The following is a 21,242-nucleotide window of genomic DNA, read 5'->3' on the forward strand; positions in this document are numbered from 1 at the left end:
CAATTAATAAACTAAAACCAAATTAGAAACCAATAAAATGAAACCGAACCAAAATCAATCAATCAGTTAACCATTGGTTTTTTATATTGATGAACCGAAACCGAAAACCAACTGATTTGGTTAAGTGGAATTTGTGGTTTGGTTTCGTTAGTTCGATTCACTTTTTCGGTTTTTTATAAACACCGAGTGCAACTTCGTTGAGCTCAGGATGGTCTCAAGCCCAAAATAGTGAAAAAATGCCAACTCATGCCAGCCCAAATTGCACCCCTAACTTTTGGAAAAACAAATTATACACACGCACAAAAGAAAAGCAAACCTCGCTCCACCCCCTCTCTAGTGCCCACTCCTCAGCCCTAGCTACTAAAGACTACATGCATCAGATGTGATTAAGCTGCTATATCATTATGTTTTTATCATTATTAATAAGATTTTAAGAGATGGTCAGACAAGAAACTAAATCTAGATTAAACCGCCCTGTGCCAAATTTCGTCCATTTCATCAGCCAATCACTAAGATACCACTTCGGATTAACATCAGTTCTCTCAAGGATAGACTAGAAGCATACCAAGATGATTGAGGATTAGAAGATATCAGGGTCCGTTTGATTTGCAGTCGAAATTGGAATCAAAATCCTTTCAAATTAGAATTGGAATGGTTTATTTTAAGATTTTTAATCTGCCATTGACCCGAAGGGTCAAACCGTTTGAACCATCACCAGGTTGACTTTCCAGGTCTAATTCTCATAAAACCTGGTATTTTCGTAAAAACAGTTCATAAGTTAGCGAACTGGATGACCCAAATAGTTGAACCATCCAATCGGTGACCTGATAAATAGGTGACGGTTTGACTGTCGAACCCCTTCTCTTTTTGCATTTTTTAGGTTAAAAAAATTGTAAAATCCCCCCAAAGTCCCAACTCAAGCCCCCTTCTCTTTTTACATTTTCTATCACTTTCTGTGTTCTAGATCTAGGGTTTATGCAAGATTTAGAACATGAGAGGACAAACTCACAAAGAGGATGGACCTGAACCATTTGACCCACCCAGTCGAACTGGTGACCCACAACCCAGTGGGAAAATCGGGTTGACCTCTGGGTTGGTCATAACTGGTGACCTTAGGGGGGGGGGGGCATCCCTTAAATGGATGAATGGCATTCCAATAGAAATGGGAATGGGGTTCTGATTTTGCCCAACCAAACAGTTGGAATCAAAATAGCCCATTCCGATTCCGATTCTGGGCCCCTATTCCTACGAACCAAACAGGGCCTCAGCATATTGTAAGCTAAAGAAGTAGGAAATGTACACTTGCAGTATGTGTCCAGATAACAGTGTCATTGAATTGTAACAAGTTGCACTTAATGTCAAAATCTTGTTAGTATATTTTCTCCCCTTAACAATTTAGGTCATGTTTGGTTCAATTCCCATTCTTACCCAAGATGAAATTCTAAAATGGACAAGAATGGGTAAAAATAGGTAGAATGAAAAAATATTGCTATGAACCAAGCGTTTTTTCCTAAAAATGAATTCTTTTTACTGACAAGTGTCCTATGTAAAAGTACTTTTGTATCATAAAAGTGCTTTTATTAAAGTACTTCCATAAAAGTGCTTTTATAAAAGCATTTTTAAAAAAGTGCTTTTAAAAAATGCATTCATAAAAGTACTTTTGTAAGTTCTTTAATAAAAGTACTTTTATAAAAGTGCTTTTTTATTAAAGTGCTTTCATAAAAGTTGTTCTGTGTAAGAGTACCTTTATAAAAGTGCTTTTGTAAAAATACTTCCATGGTAACAGTTTTGTAGGTAAAGTTTCCTCAAAGAATGAACCTCAATTTTTGTGTTATGGGCTGATTTTTCATTCTAAAAAGAATGTGGATCATGTCAAGAATTTTGCAACCAAACACTCTAATGTTATTCATTCTTATTCATTCTTGCTCAGAATGAATAGGAATTAAAAAAATGAAACCCTGAATAGTGAACCAAATATGGCCTTAATTTTTCAAAACAAAATTAGATGAAAGAAATAAACTTTGGATGATCCCATATGAGTTTGGCTTCGATTAAGGCAAAGCCCGTTTGAAGAACCTTTACAACCTTGCATTGGGAATATCTCGTTGATTATGTGCTTTGTTTCATGAGGAGATATTTCCTTGCAAAAGGCGATTGGAAAGGTGTGGGCACGAGCTTGCCTGACGGCAGACGATCTCATCCCATGTGTACAAAATATTAGCTTATTTATCCGTGGTTAGCTATGTAATTTGATATGCACAGCTATACAAGTAATGAATCACAAAGTCAAAAATCAAAGCTTTTACCATAATTTTTATGCCCATTTTATTAAAAATTCAAACATAGCCTTACATACAAGTTTTGGGTCAATTTAAGTTAGAGAACCCTTGGATTAGCCCAAGTTTAGCCATGTGGCCCATATCTGGGCAGTGCTAGGCCCAAACCAGGCTTACACCTATGATCTGAGGAGAAAACCTTGGCAGTTGAGAATGTTGAGTTCGGCTTCAATCCAACCACGTTTTGTCCGTGCACTGTTCGCGTATTCAGAGGACGCGCCGCGTGTCCGAATCGGGTGAGGTGTTGAAGCGTGCGAATGGGCCTAAACCCCGTTAGTGGTTTGGCAGACTCACGCTCTCTCCATTCCTCTCCTCTTCTGTCGTAGACTCACGCTCTCTCCTCTCCGCCCTCCGGCGACTGTAAAATCATCACCGCCGGCGACAAACAATCATCACGCTCCCTCCTTTTGGTGTTGTTTCTTCAAGAACAACTGATGTGCTCTGTTCTTCTGTGTCTTGTTCTGGCTCCACATTCTAGCTGGACATTTAGAAACTCATGCTCAAATTTACTGTGGTACTAGAAGACATCTGGGAAGTGTTTCTGCACTAGAAATGGCAAATACATACCTGTAGCTTCAGAGGATCCAAACGCTTCTCTACTGATCTATTCTCAATGGGGGGGGGGGCTCTTCACTGGGGTTCTAATTTTTGTGTCTCTATCTTTTGGGGATTGCTTGTTGTTCTTTGACGAATTAGTGCAGGACTGATTCTCTTTTCCCCGCACATCTTCTGAAAAAGTCGGTGAGGGATGAGCTTTCTTCGAGGGCTGTTTCCCATTCGAGGGCCGAACAGAACAATGTGCTGTTCGATCGGAAATAGGCTCAGAGGTCAACTAGGTCGAAGCCGAAGAATTGCCAAGGATAGAAGGTAGAATCCTTGCGGTGGATGTCGCCAAATTGGTATCAGCTTGTGATGAAGCCTTGACTTCAATTTTCGGGTTTCTACATGGATATGGCTTGTATAAATCTTTCGGACTCTCTGTGTTCCTCTTCGAGGATGAGATGTAGACAGCTTCCTGATAGAGACCTTGTCTGAAATTTGCATTTTATCTTGTTTCGTTGTTCCAATTAATGCCATTCGCCGCCGGTGATAATTGTTTGTCGCTGGCGGTGATGATTTTGCAATCGCCGCCAGGCGGAGAGGAAAGAGCGTGAATCTGCGAACCACTAACGGCGTTTAAGCCCATTCTCACGCTTCAGCACCTCAACGATTCAGAGAACAGACGGCATGTCCTCGAAATGCGCAAACGTGCGCGGACAAAACGTGGCTGGACTGAAGCCGATCTCGAGAATGTTCTTGGACATGATAGGTAACACGATAACCCTTTAAGTCCCATGTTTCTTTTCATTTTCAGAGTAAAAGACAGACTTAAACTTAAACCTCCCCTGATATTCATGGACTAAGACCTCCCTGTTATGTGACATTATTGGACAAGAATCTCCCCTCCATTAGGATTCCGTCAAAACACCACCACATGTAACCTCAAGTGTGCATTAAATAGTCCCAAAAACTTAAATTTGCCCTTTGAAGACTGGGTTAGGCTTTAATTACATGTGTGAATTTCACTGGACAAAGACCTTCGAACAAAGGCTCACTGCTGTCGGTGTTCAATTCACCATTGCGAAAGAATTTAACAAAGAAAAACTATGTGCTTTGTATCATGCTTCTCTCACCATATTCGTAGGTTTTCTTGTTTACCCTTTCTACGGCCAAAACCCTATTTATCTCCCTAGCCTGTTGTCCCTTCCATCAAGGAGTACTCTTATGACAAAAAGTTAAAAGAACTGCAAACGGAACAAAATTTCATGCTTTAATAATTTAAATCTGAAAATAAGGCCAGTAAATATCACCACCATGATTTGATACACAACCTACACATCATACCATCGCTGCACCTCTTTCTCCGCCATTTACTTGTAAAATTCAGATCAATAAAAGAATTAATACGAGATTAGGAGATGATGGAAGATCTTAGATTCTTACAGGATAAGAGACTCCAGCAGTTTAGGGAGAGAGGAACGGAAATGGGAAGGAGGCACTTCACATTTTGATTATTTTTTTGGTAGAGCTTTACCTTTTGATTATTTTTTTGGTAGAGCTTTACCTTTTGATTTGAAGTTACACTTTGTATTGTTATTTAAATTATGATTTTATATAAATATTTTTGCAAAGCATTATTTTATATCTTGAGTATAACCATGATGGAGACACAAATTCTCTAATTTTGTCCACCATGAATCCTGTATGGCAAACTTGTCTTTTAAATCATTCTGTTAGACGTAAGAGATAAAACGTTTCACATGGGAGATATTAGTTCACTTTAAAAATACAATGGGGTCTTAGTATTTAACATGACTATCAAGGGAGGTTTAAGTCTTTTACATGTCCATTCTTGCTGTTTTCGGTAATTTACAAAACCCCCTGTACTACGGGCTCAATGACAAAGATCCCCCCCAGACATTACCAAAACACGTACCCCATTAAATTTTCTCTATTTTCTTTTTCCTTACCCAAAAAAATACCTTTGCTCATTTCCCGAAAAGAAAAATATCTGACCTTCTATGGTGAGATATGTTTCACAAAGGGAAATCTGACTCTCACCAGTGATTATCGCCAAGAAAAAGGAAAAAGAATCTCCGGCAAGTTCATTTGTGATGTCCTCTCTCTCTCTCTCTCTCGGCCATCCTCCCTCCCTCGACATTCTGTCTCTCCATTTTCACTTTCCAGCCATCTCTTTCTTCCTTCTCGTTCCTTCTTCCTTTTATTTATTTCTTAATTTATTTTCTTCTTCTTATTGTTTTTCCCCTATTCTCCATCATTGTAACAAACCTTCCTTGTTCACTGTCTCCACCCGTTACCTCTGTCACTATCAAACCCAACCTCCTCTCTCTCTCTCTCTCCTTCTCTACGTCCTTTGTAGCCATGATCTTGCACCAACACCACCACTGCTAGGAGTTGCTGCGGTGACATGCCCTACTCCTTCCCTCCTTTCTCTCTCTCTCATTCTCCTTCGTCTCTCTCTCCTCCCTTTTTTTTCTACCGACCACGATCTTCTTCCCTCCTTTTACCTCTTCCTCTTCTAATCCCATTCCCTGTAATCAAGCCAACCAGTGTCGTCACTTTGGTCCCAAGGCAAGCACTCAAACATGAACAATACAAAGTGTTAAAAAAAGTAAGATGATTTTATAAATTAAAAAAAAAGGTAAAAATAATTAGAAAAGGGTAGAAAACTTTAAATAGTTAGATGAGAATCTTTTTTGAAGTTAATTGATAGAATGCTAACGGAGGGAGTCTTTTTCTAATGGCCAAAGTTCAGGAGGGGTCTTTGTTGTGGAATAAAATGCAGGGGATTTTTGTCAATGGCCCCATAGTACATGGGGGTCATTGTAATTTATCATTTTTTTGTCAAAAGAATTTTGAACCATGGTAACAAGTCATGCCTAGACCTATTCATGGGTCGGGTAGCTTGACGGCCTGGCCTGGCCTGGCCCATTAATTTTTAGGCTTGGACAAAATTTCAGGCCCATGGGCTTAGGCTCAGACTTTAAATATCACACCCGATCATTTTTCAAGCCAGGCTCAGGCTTTCTCAAATAAGCCTGCTCAACATGATTACATATAATAAAAAAATACTTATGTTATATACAACAAATATATATTTGTTTATTAAATTATTAATAAATATTAATTTACTATTAGAAAATACAAATTAGTTTATTCCTTTATTAAATTATTACTAAATTAATATAATATTAGTTTATAAAAGTATACTGAAAATAAGACATTTTGTGTACAGATCGGGCTTCGGGCTTTTTATAAGGGCCGGACTCGGGCTCAAGATCTAGGCTCGTTGGTCGGGTCTGCACATTTTCTGTTGGTAAAGGGGCAAAACTCGGCCCATGAACAAGTCTAGTCATGCCCAGTTACATTTTTACAACCTAGACTATTGGAAAGTTTTTCCAATATGAGATATAGTGGACTTGGGTGAACAATGCCTGCAAGCCCTACACTTTACAATCTTAAATGTATTATTATTATTATTATTATTATTATTATTATTATTATTATTATTATTTTGTTATTTTATTATTAAACAAATTTGGTTGCCTGGTCATTACTTATGACATTAGCCTCATGAAATAAGAGGCATTGCCTTTACCAAGACTTAGTAGGTGTTTGGCATCAATGCTGGGAACATTGCACCATTTTTTGAAAACAACGGTGCTGGGCATGTGGAGTTGTAAGCAATGTTTTCAAGAAAATGGTGCTTATTTTTTGTTTGGAACCGATGTTGCCACATAGGCATTTTTATAAAACAACACTGGTTTTGTTTGATACCAGCATTGGCAGCAACGTTGCTCCAAACCACACTTTCCCGATTTCCAAGGCGTAGTCTAGAGCAACGTTTTTCTAAGAAAATGGTACCAAACAAGAGGGCATTGCTTTCAGCACCATTTTCTCTGATATGGCACTTACATTGGCACCGTTTTCTCAGAAAACGACACCGATGCCAAACACCGCCTTAACTGCATCCTAGGGTGGTAATGGAGGGTGTTAGAGTTGATAAAACATTTGTTCATTAACTTGGCACAAATGGAGGAGAGCGATTGGGTATCATATATATTTAGGCGAGTCAAATCCTCAAAGGCATAGTGTGGTGCTAGAGTCTGGAGATTATTCATATCTATATCTATATATAAAACTGCAATGTGCTGAGTTGGCACATTGTTGTGTTCTAGTTTACTTGGGAGCACACTTTGCTACCTCTAGGCTTTTTTGAGTTTTTTACAAAAAATAAGTTAAGCTTAATAACTCTAGGTCTCCATGTCACTTAAAGATTGTGTGTTTGGGTTCCTAAAGATACCTTTGGGAGCCCAAAACATCTCAATTGTTCCACTACTGTGAAACCGAACTTGCATTCCCAAGACATCTCAATAAACATCTGAACCGAATGTTTTCTTCCTCTTTAGGGCTGCCAATCTTTACCCAAACCCATTTGACCCACCCAATCCACCCTTACCCACCCAATCTATTAAGGGGTTAATATGGGTCGAGTAACCCATTAGGGTCTATGGAAAAAGGGTCAGGGTGGGTTGGGTCGAGGGTACCCATTAGGGTCAGGATGGGTTGGGCCAAAGTCAACTTTATTTATACTCGTCAAATCTCAAAAGAATAGTAATTGAAGTGACTTAAACTCAAGCCTCCTAACACGTTCACATCTCATTACAATTCCAAACCACCATGCCACAATTCATTTTGGGATTAAAAGAGAAATAAAATAGATTTTATTAACTTTCGTGTTCACATGCAATTTCACACAAAAGCACTTTTATAAAAGTACTTTTACACGAAAGCGCTTTTATAAAAGAACTTTTATGAAAGAAATTTTACAAAAACACTTTTACACGAAAGTAGTTTTATGAAAACACATTTATGAAAGCATAAAAGCACTTTTATAAAAGTACTTTTGTGAAAGCACTTTTACGGAAGTACTTTTACACGAAAGAAATTTTATGAAAGTACCTTTACGAAAACACTTTTATGTAAGCATAAAAGCACTTTTTCAAAAGTACTTTTACATGAAAGCACTTTTATGAAAGTACTTTTACGAAAACACTTTTATGAAAGCATAAAAGTACTTTTGTGAAAACACTTTTACAAAAGCACTTTTATAAAAGTTATACTTTTTTTTTCATTTTTTGCTATTTTCTATAGTTTTTTGGTATTTTTCTACAATTTCTGAATTTTTTGGTTTTTTTTTTTGCATTTTTACATTTTTTTTGGTGATTTATTGCATAATTTTTGCATTTTTTTGGTTTTTTCATGCATTTTCTGGTATTTTTGCATATTTTCTGATTTTTCTACAAAATTTATGATTTTTTTTTGCAATTTTTTAGTTTTTTTTTTGCATTTTCGTGTCTATTGGTTGACCTAACTCATTTTTGTCATGTGGCAATCTTGAGAGAGATTATTCTCTCGGAAATTATTATTACAGGCATATAAGCCATTCCAACCAATTTTTGTATTTATAGGTGAGTGTAAGTGGGTTAATATGGGTGAGGGTGGCTAAGGGTCAATATGGATGGGCCAAGTGGGTCAATATGGGTGGATTAGGGTTAGGGTGAGTTATGACCCTTTAACAAGGATTGGTGATGGGTCATGGTGGGCTGGTATTCAACCCTTACTCAACCCAACCTAACCCACGCATTTGCCACCCCTATTATTCTCAAACCCAATCTCACATCTTCTCAAAACTATTTCAGTCATTGCAACTTTGCAAATTCTCAGCCACTGCAAGTTTGTTGAAAATTTCAAATATTTTAGCCTTTTGTTTCAACATTTGTATCTAGGTTTCGAACTTTTCAAAAGTTGCAGATTTGGTTGAACAGATTTATCTTGTTGGGCATATTCAAATTTTCTTTCAACAGGTTGCAAAATCTTCCAAGGTTGCAAGGTTGTAGAGGTTTCAAAGTTTTAACATTTTAGGTTTTAATCCAAGGTTGCAAATTGTTCCAAACATTAGGTAGAAGACCAAACTTCACTTTCTTTTGTTAACAAACGCATAAATTTTGGAAGAACAGAAATTAAAAAAAAAAGCAAGTAAAAAGCATTAAAAAACAATGAAAATTTTGATCTGGGTCAGCATGATACCCATTTTAACGTCTGGGTGAAGAAGACAACCAAAACGGGCATAATATGGCCTATTTTCGATTGGATCCATTTCACATAAATGGGTCCATTGCTTACCATTTTAAAACGGGCCTATTAAGACCCGTATGATAATAACTGTGTTTTGCATGGCTACAACAAAATAATAATAATAATAATAATAATAATAATAATAATAATAATAATAATAATAATGATAAAATAATAAAAAATCAAAATAATAAAATAAAGTAAGGTTTTGCACTCTACGTATTTGCATTTGTATTCCTTCCAAACTGAGCCTTATATGCAAACTTGCCATGAAATAAACCCCGAAATAAAGTAACCCACCCAGGCCGGTTCCAAGGTCTAGGGGTTTACCCTACTCGAACCAATCCAATGATCCATCGTTGGTGGAACTTACCTTAGAAACAAACTTGCCATGAAATAAACCCCGAAATACTTTTGGGGATGTGAAGATTTGAACACAAGCACTCATGGTTACAAAGGCCATGGTCTCACTTGACCATTGAATTACTTTAAGTGATTTTTTGTTTTCATGTTAATATTTAAATGTATATAATAAGTATTGTAAAAGATAATATTTACAAAATGTAAATTTAAATTATACGTTTTGAACCATATAATGATAGTTTGCATATTAAGTTACTCAATTTAATCAATAAAGATAATATTTTTAAACTATATCACATTTATTGAAAATTGAGTTTTTAAAGAACATGTTTTCTTTTCAAGGGGAGAGTAAATAAAGAACAAGTTCCATAGGTAGACCTTGGAACCGACCCCGGAACCACTAAGGCTAGAACCAACCCTGGAATCGACCCCTATAAGGTAGATTTCAAGTTTTGCCATGGACTCAAACCAACCCCTATAGTACTAAAAGTTATACTAGTACTATATAAAGATACTTGTTTTTAAGGTTCAAAAAATTGATACAATATGCCCCATATCGGACATATGGTATCGTATCTTTTGGGTCCCGAAACACCTGTAAATCATGACCCCACCCTTTTTTAATAAAAACCCCCTTTTTAACTCCCCCAAAACCAAAATTTGAAAAAAAAACTAAAAAAACAGCTAATTCTGTGTGTATCTAAGTACCGACATGTAGAGGCGTATCGATACTTTGAACCATGCTTGTTTTACATTACATGCACGTCATAAAAGTTAAATCCAAATATTAATATCATACACTGTTCATACTTGCACACCTACATGGCATATACTTTTGCATTAATATATATATATATATATATATTTATTTATTTATTTATTTATTTATTTATTTATTTATTTATCAATGGACCAGTTTTGGGTTGAACTCCATCCAAATCAAAATCAATTTGGATGGATTGGATGGACCAATAAGACATATTGAATTTGGACGGGCCAATATGACATATTGGATTGAACCTGGTCCGTTCATAATGAATTTATGTTGGATTGAACCAATATCTGGTCCATTGATAGAAGATAAGAACATAAGTGTCAATAGACGAGATTTGAGTTGAAACCAATCTAAATTAATAGGAATTTGAACAGATTGGACAATCTCTGGACTGGTCCAAAATGTCCAAAATATTCGTTGGACGGGATTGGACCAGGTCCATTTATAATGGATTTACATTGGACTGGATTGAATTGGACCAAATCCAATCCAATTCCCCTATATATAATCCTCCTCTCTCTCTCTCTCTTTTGTTTCTTGTTTGTTGATCCTCTCTATCCCTCCATTTATGTTCTCTATTCATCTCTATCTTTTCCCTCTCATCCTATTTGTGTCATTCGGTTTGGGGAAATAAGCCATAAGCCAAATGGTAACCAATCATTTGGTATTGATTCAAATTTATGTATTCTTCTGATTGGTTAAAGTTTCTCATGTACTTTACCTTTCCTTTCCAGCTGGAGCTGGAATTTCGTTTGAAGAATTTTTAGAGCTGTAAATGTTATCCATCTGTTAATATTTAAAACAAAATTTGGTCCTAATAAGAGTGATCTAAATTTCATCAGATTATAATTGGATCAAGTGCAAGTTGGGCTTAGGTTGGGTTTAGATCAGCCCTAATCCAACATGGGGTTCTGAGTTCCCAGATCTACTTTCAACCTAGCCGAGTCAGTCCTAATCTAGGTTTTAAACCTCGAACCCTACTTTCAACCTGATCTAATCAACCCTAATCCAAGCCTACTTTCAACATGAGCCCAATAATGTTGGTTTAGTCTCGAATTGGGCCAAATCTGACTTTTCTTCCATCTTAAAATCTCATAAAATATTTCAAGTTCTCTTAATCTCTGACTTAGAGATCTACACTGAACCTTATGACCATAAACTGACATTATATTTTATTAGTATTTATTTGTTTGATGTTTTTATTGACTTTTTAATACAAAAGTAAAGAAAAAAAAGGAATATTTCAAATGATTAGTCTATTATGAATTATAATAGATCTTCTATTAAATTTCTAAAATCATGAAATTAGTAATAAAATTGGTCATCCACTAGTACCCATCCCCAGTAGTTTTATGGATTTACTAGAACTTACTTATAGTTTGTGTTTTACTTAATTGACTCAAGTTGCAGCCCTAGAGATACAAGTTATTTTCAATTCATTTTATTCATAAAATACAATATTAAAGTATTTTTTTAGTTCATTTTATTAATGATTATAATGTTTTGATAATTATTAATTTAATTTATTAGCATTATTCAATACACGCTTATAATCTGAATTAGATTCGAATTCGAAATAAATAAGATAAATACTATCCAATTTGAATTTGAGTATAAATTAATCAAATACGGATGTGACTATATTCCATTAAATTCAATCTATCAGCAACCCTAAGAATTCCTTTGAATATTGGACTACTATAAAATATTGAAGCTCTGTTTTAAGGAAATCAAGAAATTCCAGAATCAATGCAAAAACTTTAGTAACCTGGCACTTTTACAACTTAAATAGGTTTGAGGAGATACAGAGCTTGGAGCCAACGGGGTCGCCATGGATGGAGACTCAACCGTACGTGCTCATTTGGCCGGCATCACTGCCCCCAATCACTCGAATTATCTATCAATTCACCAATCACCTGCAAGAAGAGTCCGGATCTGCTCTTCACAGTAGGATATGGCTGTGTGGTTTGTGTGATGAGTGCTCTCCGAGGAGTAGATTCCAATTCTTTCAAGAAATCATATTGATGCATTTTCGTGTTTCAGAGTAGAGGTGTAATTCAGGCTGTGTTGGGTTGGTACGGCACAACCTGCTTGTGGCTCGTGCAAAGTGCAGGCCATGCCATGCCATTCCGTAGGCTGAGCCAAGCTGTGCTTCCCTCTCTTAAGATACTTTGGAGGGTTGGCCTGACATGGCCCATGGCCCGAGTCCGTGTTTCGTGTTAGGCTGTGCTGTGCCGTGGGCTTAGCTCATGTTAGGTTAGGATAAGGGCCAAGCCATGGGCCTGGGCCGGGCCAAATTATTTTATTTGTTTTTTTTTTTACATTTTGATTTTTTATTTGTTTTTTGCTAAGTAAACACTAAAAACTAAAATACTTCACTTTCCTTAATTCCTTTGAGCCTTGGGACCAAATTGAAAGTATAAAAAATCTAATAAAGAAATGAAAAAAACTTAAATACTTAACAAAATACAAAATGGACAATAAATCGAAAAAAAAATAGGAATTTTATTTCTTGAATTTGAACAATACAATGGTCAATGGATGAATGAAATATAGAAATGGAATAAAATATAAAAAATGTAATACAATTATAAATTGAAAATAAAAAATTACATTGTTGAAAAAATAACTAATTTAAATAAAATTGAAAAAATTACAATAATTTTAAAAATTGAAAAAAATTACAATAACTGAAATGTTGAGTATACAAAAAATAAAAAATACTGGCTTCATCATTTTTCTTCAAGTTTTATCTTCACCTACATCTTCATCTAATCATTTTCTTGATTTTCATTATCTGCTTTGCTTTAGGTGAAACATTAGGTGTAATGTCATGTCCTCCTCTTTGTCTTGTAATCTATTATTAGCATCCAATCAATCTTTAAGGTAGATGCACATCTTCAAACTTTTAAAATTCCTTATACTAAAATAAGACTCTGATGAAACTATAGACACCAGAGGGGTTAGTAGATCATGTACCATAGCGACAAGGACTGGATAACTTTTTTCATTATAAAATCTTTTATCACTCTATCTAAATACCGCTGGGTCTCCAATGACTAGTTCTTCAGTCGGGCCACGGGCCATAAGCGACATAACATGACTATGCGGTCCGTGCCAATCTAATCCATGGACCTAAAACCCTAAACTTGGCATAACTGATAAAATCGTGCAGTACCATGGTATGGCCCACAAACCATTAGACGGGACCAGACCAGACCGACTCAAAATAATGATAGGCCATACTTGACCATAGGTTACACGACCCGATTTACACCTCTATTTCATAAGTGTAGGTAGAGGGAAGTGGGAATGCGGGAACGCGCATCTACAGCAACCGCGATTGTCAGATGATGCAGCAACCTCCAAACATTAACCCTTTTAGCTTTTCTGAAAACTAACGGTGACATCAATCTTAAATTCTTAATTAATAGGCGGATTTATGACACAAATCAAAAATATTTCAACGCCCTTCTGAATTCTGCCATACCCGAACTAAAGCCTTCCCGTCTCCATAAACTTCCCCATTCGTCCTTCTCTCTCAAGTCTTAGCCCAAGTGCCCAACACCCTTATCTCTTAGAACCCAGATCGACTGAACCCCCTTCTCTCTCAGCAACCCCACGTCCATTGGAAGAAATCTATACATCAGCGACCCACTGCACTGTCTCCCACTTCATGTTGAACTCTCTTCACCATTCTTAAGAATAGATGGATCTATACATCTCTATTCCTCTCAACCACTGGTCCCCCAAGCAAAATTAATGCCTCACATTCATGGCCTCAATTAAACTGGCACAATTACAGAAAATTCGGATGGATCCTGATCCAGCCAAATACGAATGCTGAAAATTCTTGATGAAACAGTCAAATACGAATGCCGAAAATAAACTCAATCTTCTTGTATACAGACGAGAAGGTGAGTAGAGTTCGGTCTGAAATGGGAGCGGCTGCCATTGATCATTGGCGTGTTACAAAGTTCTCCAATAGGGATAGGGTGGGTTTACTGAGAGAAAAGGGGATTCAGTAGAGGGGTGTTAAGGTTGAGGCGTGAGAGGGAAGGAAGGAATGGGGACATTCACGAATGATTCTGGATCACTTGCCCACGAGAACTCTGTCCACGTGTACCTATAACACACTATCCTGGTGAATTGGGAACATCTCTCTGCAAAATACTATGTCGGAGGATGAGATGTTCTCCATGTATGACTGTGATGTTATGTTGATAAACGTGGGCAGAGTTTTTGTGGGCAGGAGATACGGATGCAAGAGAGATGTTTCCAATACACAGAATTAGTGTTTTGTGACTTGTGATAGACATAGGCAGAGTTCTCATGGGCAAGAGATCGGGAGTCCAATTGGGGTTGCTGCATATGCATGTTTGGAATGCATGCCGAGAACAGATGCTGACTCTAATGGATTCTGGGAGGTAATTGAAGAGATTTTTGTAACTGTTATTTTTAACCCCCTAAATTTACTCTGAGTGGAACTGATGTGGCGTAATCCGGCTGCTCCCTGCTGGATATGATCTGGCTGAACAATGAGAACTGGGTTCCTGAAAGAGAGGAGTTAGAGATCCCGAGGTGGCTCACCCGGCGAGGATACTCCAATGGCTAAGTTAAAGCACAGTGGTAGTAGAGAGCTTGAAGATGATAACAGTGAGAGAGCTAGAGAGCGAAGATTACACACACAACAATAATCATAGAACATACCTTTGCCCCTGGGGAGGGGGGGGGGGGCAAAGTCTTTATATACTGAGGTCCATGCAGGTTGGTGGAATAGTTACCGGATCCCAGCTGTGATGGGACTTGTTTGCGTGTTAGGTGGGCACAATGCTATCAAACGGTAATATTGTCCTACGCCGTCAAACGGTAATACTGTCCCTTCCTGTCAGAACTAGGGATTTGGTGAACTAATGTGACCGTTACGAGGTACGACCCTGTAGGATACAGAGTACTGTGGTGTGCTCCTCGAGGTTGACATTCAGAGATCTGAATGGTAGGTGAATCGCCTGTAGGGTCATGTCCACGTGTCTCCCTATCATGAGGTCAGGCCAAATTCTCCTTTATCAATTGCCCCCCACTCCTCGAGCTAGGGGTCTTGACCTCATTCGGAGAGTTCACGATACACCAAGTGGATTTGGCTCGAAGTCTCGGTGCTCTGTCAGATGGGTCACGTGCGGTTCATGCGCGGACGTCAAGCGACCTATAGGCTCTACGGATGCCAAAAAACGTACTAAACCAATTTCGATCTCGAGGGTTGTGTAGCCGATTTTCTTAGGAGTTGTCGGATTGCTTTGATCTCAACTGTTGCTTCTTTGATATAGTGGCTATAAATAGGGGAACCCGAGACTCATTTCCTTCTCCACAAGCTTACTAGTCTTCGATCTGAGGTTGCACTTAGCTTCTTTAGCTTGGGTTTTCTAATTCGCCATCTCCTTTTAATCCGACTGTCTCTCTTTGGTGAGTCTCCCTTTGCTTTTCTTTCCAGTTCTATTCAGTTTCATGTCTTCCTCTAGCTTTAATAATCTTCTTGATGAGGCCGAGGAGGGTACCTCGGCCCAGATTGATAGCCAAGATGAGGCTACTCCAGGCTCAGAGGCAGTTCGTGGCCTTCCTGAGGTACAGGCACCCCGGGAGGCTCAAGAGGCCTTGGGTAGTCAGGCATCCACTTCTCACCAAGATCAGGTGCCGAACAACTTTGGCCCTTCGACAATGACCTTGGACCGACTTTAGGCCTTAGTACGTTGGGACAACCTCCCGAGAGAGTTCTCCTACAGTCTCCCCTCAGGTAACTTCCCCTCGAAACACGATCACAACAAGATTGTGATTTTCGAAGAGTAGCTCGTGGTTGGTCTTTGTCTTCCACTGCACCCCCTAATTGTAGAAGTCCTAAGGTCTTTCGATATCACCATAGACCAGTTACACTCGAATTCCATTTGCATCATAGTAGGGACCATTTCGCTTTTTTATGAGTACTATCTTCCCCTCAACCTCGATGTTTTTTCTACCATTTTGTCGATTAAGAAAAACTCTTCCTATGCACTTCCCAAGCATAAGAGAACCTATTACCTGTCTCATTGCCCAGAGTATAAGCTATTGCACGAACTCCCCAACAGGATCCCAACCTGGAAATGAGATTACTTCATGGTTCGTAACCCCGAGGGTGGCCTTTCCCAACCCATTGGAGGTCGGCGATTCAGGTTCCTAGAGTTAGACTAGGCCTGAAGACAAGGGAGACGCTCAAGTCTTGGGTGGAGCTCGGCTTCCTCTGCTCGGACTACCTTGCTGAAAACAAGCTTGTGCAGGCCAGCTTGAGTCCTGGTAGGTCGCCTTGGGTTTTTTGCTTTTTTAAGGTTCTGATTAGTTCGTGGCTAATCTTACTTTTTGCTTTTTGCAGCTACCATGCCGGTTAACGCAGAAAGTCTTTTGAGGAGCTCCCAGAAGGGAAAGAAGACGACCGTGAAGAGATCGCACCAGGAGGTCGATCTCTCTCCTGAAATTGTAATCGTGGAGCCAGTCTCCACTGCGCCTCCCCAGGAAGAGGCCCGATTTGCTGCCCCCGAGGTGGTCATGGACGAGGTTCGTCACGAGGGAGCTTGCCCCCAGGAGCCAGAAAGTTCTTCCGCGCCCGTGGGGGTGGATATTGCACTGGAGGCTTATCTTCCGGTAGTAAAAGAGAGTATCATGGACCACGTGCAGGCCATGCACAAGAGTCAGGGTGCCATCTTCCCTGACGAGATCGCGAAGTGGGCAGAGATGTCCCCGGGCTGGCTTTTGGGACTAGTCAGCAGCCACAGTATGGTGGTAAGTGTTCCGTTTTTCTCCTCCACCTCCCTTTTTTTTCTTTATTTTTTGACCCCAGTTTTCTTTTGGTAGGCTAACTTTCTTGGTCATGCGTTGGCCTGCCAATTGGCGATCTGCATAAAGGAAGCTCGCGATGCTAGGGTGGAGGTGCAAAAACTCCACCATGAGCTGGACCTGACTCAGGGTGAGGTGCATAGAGCGAAGAAGGGGGCTGAGACCCAAAAGAATCTGATCTCACCCAGGAAGGGCAGATCTCCTTGCTGACTAAGGAGAAGGCGCGGCTTGAGCGAGAGGTCGCGAACCTTGAGGCCTCCATCACGAAAGAAAGGAACAAGGCTGTCGAGAGTTTTAAGGAGTCCCCGGAGTTCGAGGCCCTGCAAGTTGAATACGGCTCGGGCTCCTATCGATCTGGATTCAAGCTGTGCCGATACTTGGTTCGGAAAAAGTTCCCCGATCTTGACCTCGGCGACATCACGATGATAGGCTTAAACTCCGAGGTGGCCAAGGCGGCAGATGAGGAGCCCGACTCTTCAGGGGAGGAAAGCGATGAAGAGATCAAAGTGGTGGACCCTTCTGCGTGATGGCTTCTTGTTCCTTTTTTCTTCTTTGAACTGTGGATGTACTCTCCCGGGCCGTTGAGGTCAGGTTTTAGTAAAATTCTTGTACTTGGACATTTTTACTAATGAAATATATACTTTTCTAAGTAATCCTGAGTGCAAAATAATTTTAAGTGTGAGTGAGTTCCGAGCTGGGCAATTTTAATGTGTAGGTTACCCGACCTGTCGAGGTGCCGAGCTGGCAATGAGTAAGGATAACCAGGGTGGAATAGACACCGTAGGGTTGATACCCGAACTGTCTTTACCTTAGGTGTTAGAAGTAGCTTGCTTATGCCAGCAAAGTAACCAAGTCTTATGCAGTGCTTAGGTCCTTGTCAGTTTGGCATTTTCAGTCCTTAGGCTTCGGGAGGAACCCGTAGTCCGCTCTTGAACTTCACCCACGCCGAAGTGGCAACTGGGTCTTGTGGCCCTTAGGCTTTGGGAGAGACTCGTAGTCCACCCCTAAATTTTGCCTATGCTGAAGTGGCAACTGGGTCTTTCAGCAACATTGACCCTTAGGCTTTAGGAGAGACCCGTAGTCTGCTCCTGAAGTTTGCCCACGCCGAAGTGGCAACTGGGTCTTTTAGCAGTATTGACCCTTAGGCTTTGGGAGGGACCCGTAGTCCGCTTCTAAATTTTGCGCACATAGAAGTGGCAACTGAGTCTTTTAGCAGTATTGACCCTTAGGCTTTGGGAGGGACCTGTAGTCCGCTCCTGAAGTTCGCCCATGCTGAAGTGGCAACAAGGTCTTTCAGCAGTATTGGCCCTTAGGCTTTAGGAGGGACCCATAGTCTGCTCCTAAATTTCGCCCACGCCGAAGTGGAAACTAGGTCTTTAGGAGGGGCACGTAGTCCACTCCTGAAGTTCGCTCATGCCGAAGTGGCAACTGGGTCTTTCAACAATATTGGTCCTTAAGCTTTGGGAGGGACTCATAGTCCACTCCTAAATTTCACCCATGCTGAGGTGGAAACTGGGTCTTTTAGCAGTATTGGCCCTTAGGCTTTGGGAGGGACCCGTAGTTCGCTCCTGAAGTTCACCCACGCCGAAGCGGAAATTGGGTCTTTCAGCAGTATTGTCCCTTAGGCTTTGGGAGGGATCTGTAGTCTGCTCCTAAATTTCACCCACGCTGAAGTGGCAACTAGGTCTTTCAGCAGTATTGGCCCTTAGGCTTTGGGAGGGACCCGTAGTCCACTCTTGAATTTCGTTGCACCTTAAAGTCTTGTAAGGAACTAAATGTCAAAGGACCCGGGGTGGCTAACCAGGTGAGGTCACTCTGATGGCTAAGTTAGTACTCTCATAGTAGACTGCGAGTTAGAAATCACAATCTGAGAGTTAGAGCTTGCTTACTTGTTTCTAGGGCTGGTGCCTTTTCAGTTCGTAATCAGAGGTAGTATCGCCTTAGATTGCTGATGTTCCACGCCCAAGGTACTTGCTTTCCTTCTAGGGTTTCGAGCTCGTATGTACCTTCCCCGAGTATCCGCTTTACTCGGTAGGGACCCTCCCAGTTTGGTCCGAGCTTACCTACACTGGGATCAGGTACCATAACTTTCCGGAGGACCAGGTCCCCTACACGGAAGTGTCATTTTTTGACTTCGACATTATAATACTGGGCTAATTTTTGCTGGTAGGCTGCGGTCCGAATGTACGCGAGATCTTGTACCTCTTCTACTAGGTCGAGATTGGTGCGGAGCTCGTCACCGTTTCCTTCGTTGTCGTAGGCTTCCAAGCGTAATGTAGGTATCTCGATTTTGGTTGGGATTACCGCTTCCGTTCCATAGGTGAGGTTGAAGGGGGTTTCTCCTGTGCCGGTCTTGACGGTAGTTCAGTAACTCCATAGTATGCTGGGCAGCTCTTCTACCCATAGCCCCTTAGCTTGGGATAAGCGGGCTTTCAGTCCGTGAAGTATGGCTCTGTTCGTGACTTCTGTCTGCCCGTTCGCCTGGGGTGTGCTACCGAAGTGAAGTTCTATTGTATCCCCATCTCAGCACACTAGTTCTGGAACTTGATGTCTTTGAACTGCTTACCATTATCAGAAATGAGCACTGAGGCAGTTCGAAGCGGCATACTATGTTCTTCCAAAAGAAGTTTTGTACGGTTTAAGCTGTGATTGTTGCTAGGGGTTTTGCTTCTACCCACTTTGTAAAGTAATCTACTGCTACTACTAAGAGTTTCATCTATCCTGTTGTTGGTGGGAATGGTCCAAGGAGGTCAGTCCCCCACTGTGCAAAGGGCCATGGGTTGGTGAGATACTTCAGATCGGCAGGTTAGTGATGGATGTTGGCGTACCTTTGACATTTTTCGCATTTCTTGATGAGCTCGAGTGCGTTTGCCTTCATCGTGGGCTAGTAGTATCCTTGCTGTAGCGCTTTCTGGGCGAGAGCCCTACCCCCCAAGTGTCCACCGCATAGGCCTTCATGGGTGTCGTGGAGGACGAGCATAGCCTCTGAATGTTGTAAACAACGCAAGTAGGGGAGCGTGTAGGATCTTCGGAACAATCGTCCGTCTATCATGGCGTACATGGTTGCCTGTCGTTCTACCCTTCTGGTTGCGTTGCAATCTATAGGTTGAATTCCGTGAAGTAGGTAGCTCACGAGTGGGTCAATTCAACTCGACTCTGTTTGTGCAATGGTCCTCATGGTGTTGCTGCTTATGCTAACCGGGACAGGGCATTGGCCTTAGCGTTCTTTGACATTGGAATCTGCCTGATGAATGGTGGGGTCGCGGGGTTCGTAATCTCCGTTGACCTGGTTGACCACGAGCTAGGAATCACTGCAAATGATGATGTGCTTTGCTTGTAGCTCTTTCACCAATGTGAGTCTGGCTAGTAGTGCTTCATTCTCTGCTTCGTTATTGGATGCTGTGAACTCGAACTGAAGTAAGTATTCCAGTTTCACCCCACTTAGTCCGTGTAGAACAGCGCCTGCTCCGCTTCCTTGTTGATTGGATGAGCCGTCTACATGGAGGATCTAGGGCTCCTCGTCCCAAGTTGGCCTTGCTACAACCGGGACCGGTGTCGTACTGGTCAAAGCTGTCTCTTTGTGTTCGAGCACCGTCAGTTCGGGGGCTGTGGTGGTAAAGGTGCATTCTGCTACAAAGTCGACTAAGGCTTAGGCCTTAATCGCCACCCGAGGCTTGTACTGGAGGTCGTATTCGCTGAGTTTGATGGCCCACTTTGTTAGTCTACCAGATACCTTGGGCTTGAGTACGACAGTGTGGGCTTGAAAATACGGGCGAGGCTTCCGAGCCACCGTGACCAATGCATACGTCAGCTTCTCAATCTCTGGGCACCTGGTTAGTAGATAGGTCGTTGGACCCAATCTACTTCTTTTATCAGTACTGAGCTGACCACCTCATCACTCGCGGGGAGGTACAACTTTAAAACATCGCCCTCCTTGGGTCGGGTCAGAACTGGGATGCTAACTAGGTATTTCTTTAGCTCGTCGAAGGTGAGCTGACACTCTTTAGCCCATTCGAAGTTTTTACTTTTCTTGATTGCCTTAAAAAGGGCAAGCAACGATCTGTTGACTTGGACATGAAGCGGCTTAAGGCAGCCATGTGGCCATTCAGCCTATGAACCTCTTTCATCTTGCGAGGTGGCTTCATTTCTAGGATAGCCTTGATTTTTTCGGGGTTTGCTTCGATTCCACGCCGGTTAACTATAGAACCCAA

General features: G+C 40.7%; 2 long non-coding RNA genes across 2 annotated transcripts; one reads left to right on the top strand and one right to left on the bottom strand.

The window, feature by feature from the left end:
- Positions 1-2,300: 2,300 nt before the first annotated feature.
- On the bottom strand, positions 2,301-4,051 carry LOC148876459 (uncharacterized). Its single transcript, XR_016100571.1, has 2 exons — positions 2,904-4,051; positions 2,301-2,814 (listed from the first exon to the last, which is right to left on the bottom strand). It is a non-coding gene; the product is annotated as an uncharacterized LOC148876459 (long non-coding RNA).
- On the top strand, positions 3,507-6,403 carry LOC148876460 (uncharacterized). Its single transcript, XR_016100572.1, has 2 exons — positions 3,507-3,645; positions 6,133-6,403. It is a non-coding gene; the product is annotated as an uncharacterized LOC148876460 (long non-coding RNA).
- Positions 6,404-21,242: the final 14,839 nt, after the last annotated feature.

The sequence above is a fragment of the Nelumbo lutea genome, chromosome 1 (assembly GCF_056320005.1).
Source record: "Nelumbo lutea isolate HS-2025 chromosome 1, American lotus-T2T, whole genome shotgun sequence".
NCBI classification, from domain to species: Eukaryota; Viridiplantae; Streptophyta; class Magnoliopsida; order Proteales; family Nelumbonaceae; genus Nelumbo; species Nelumbo lutea.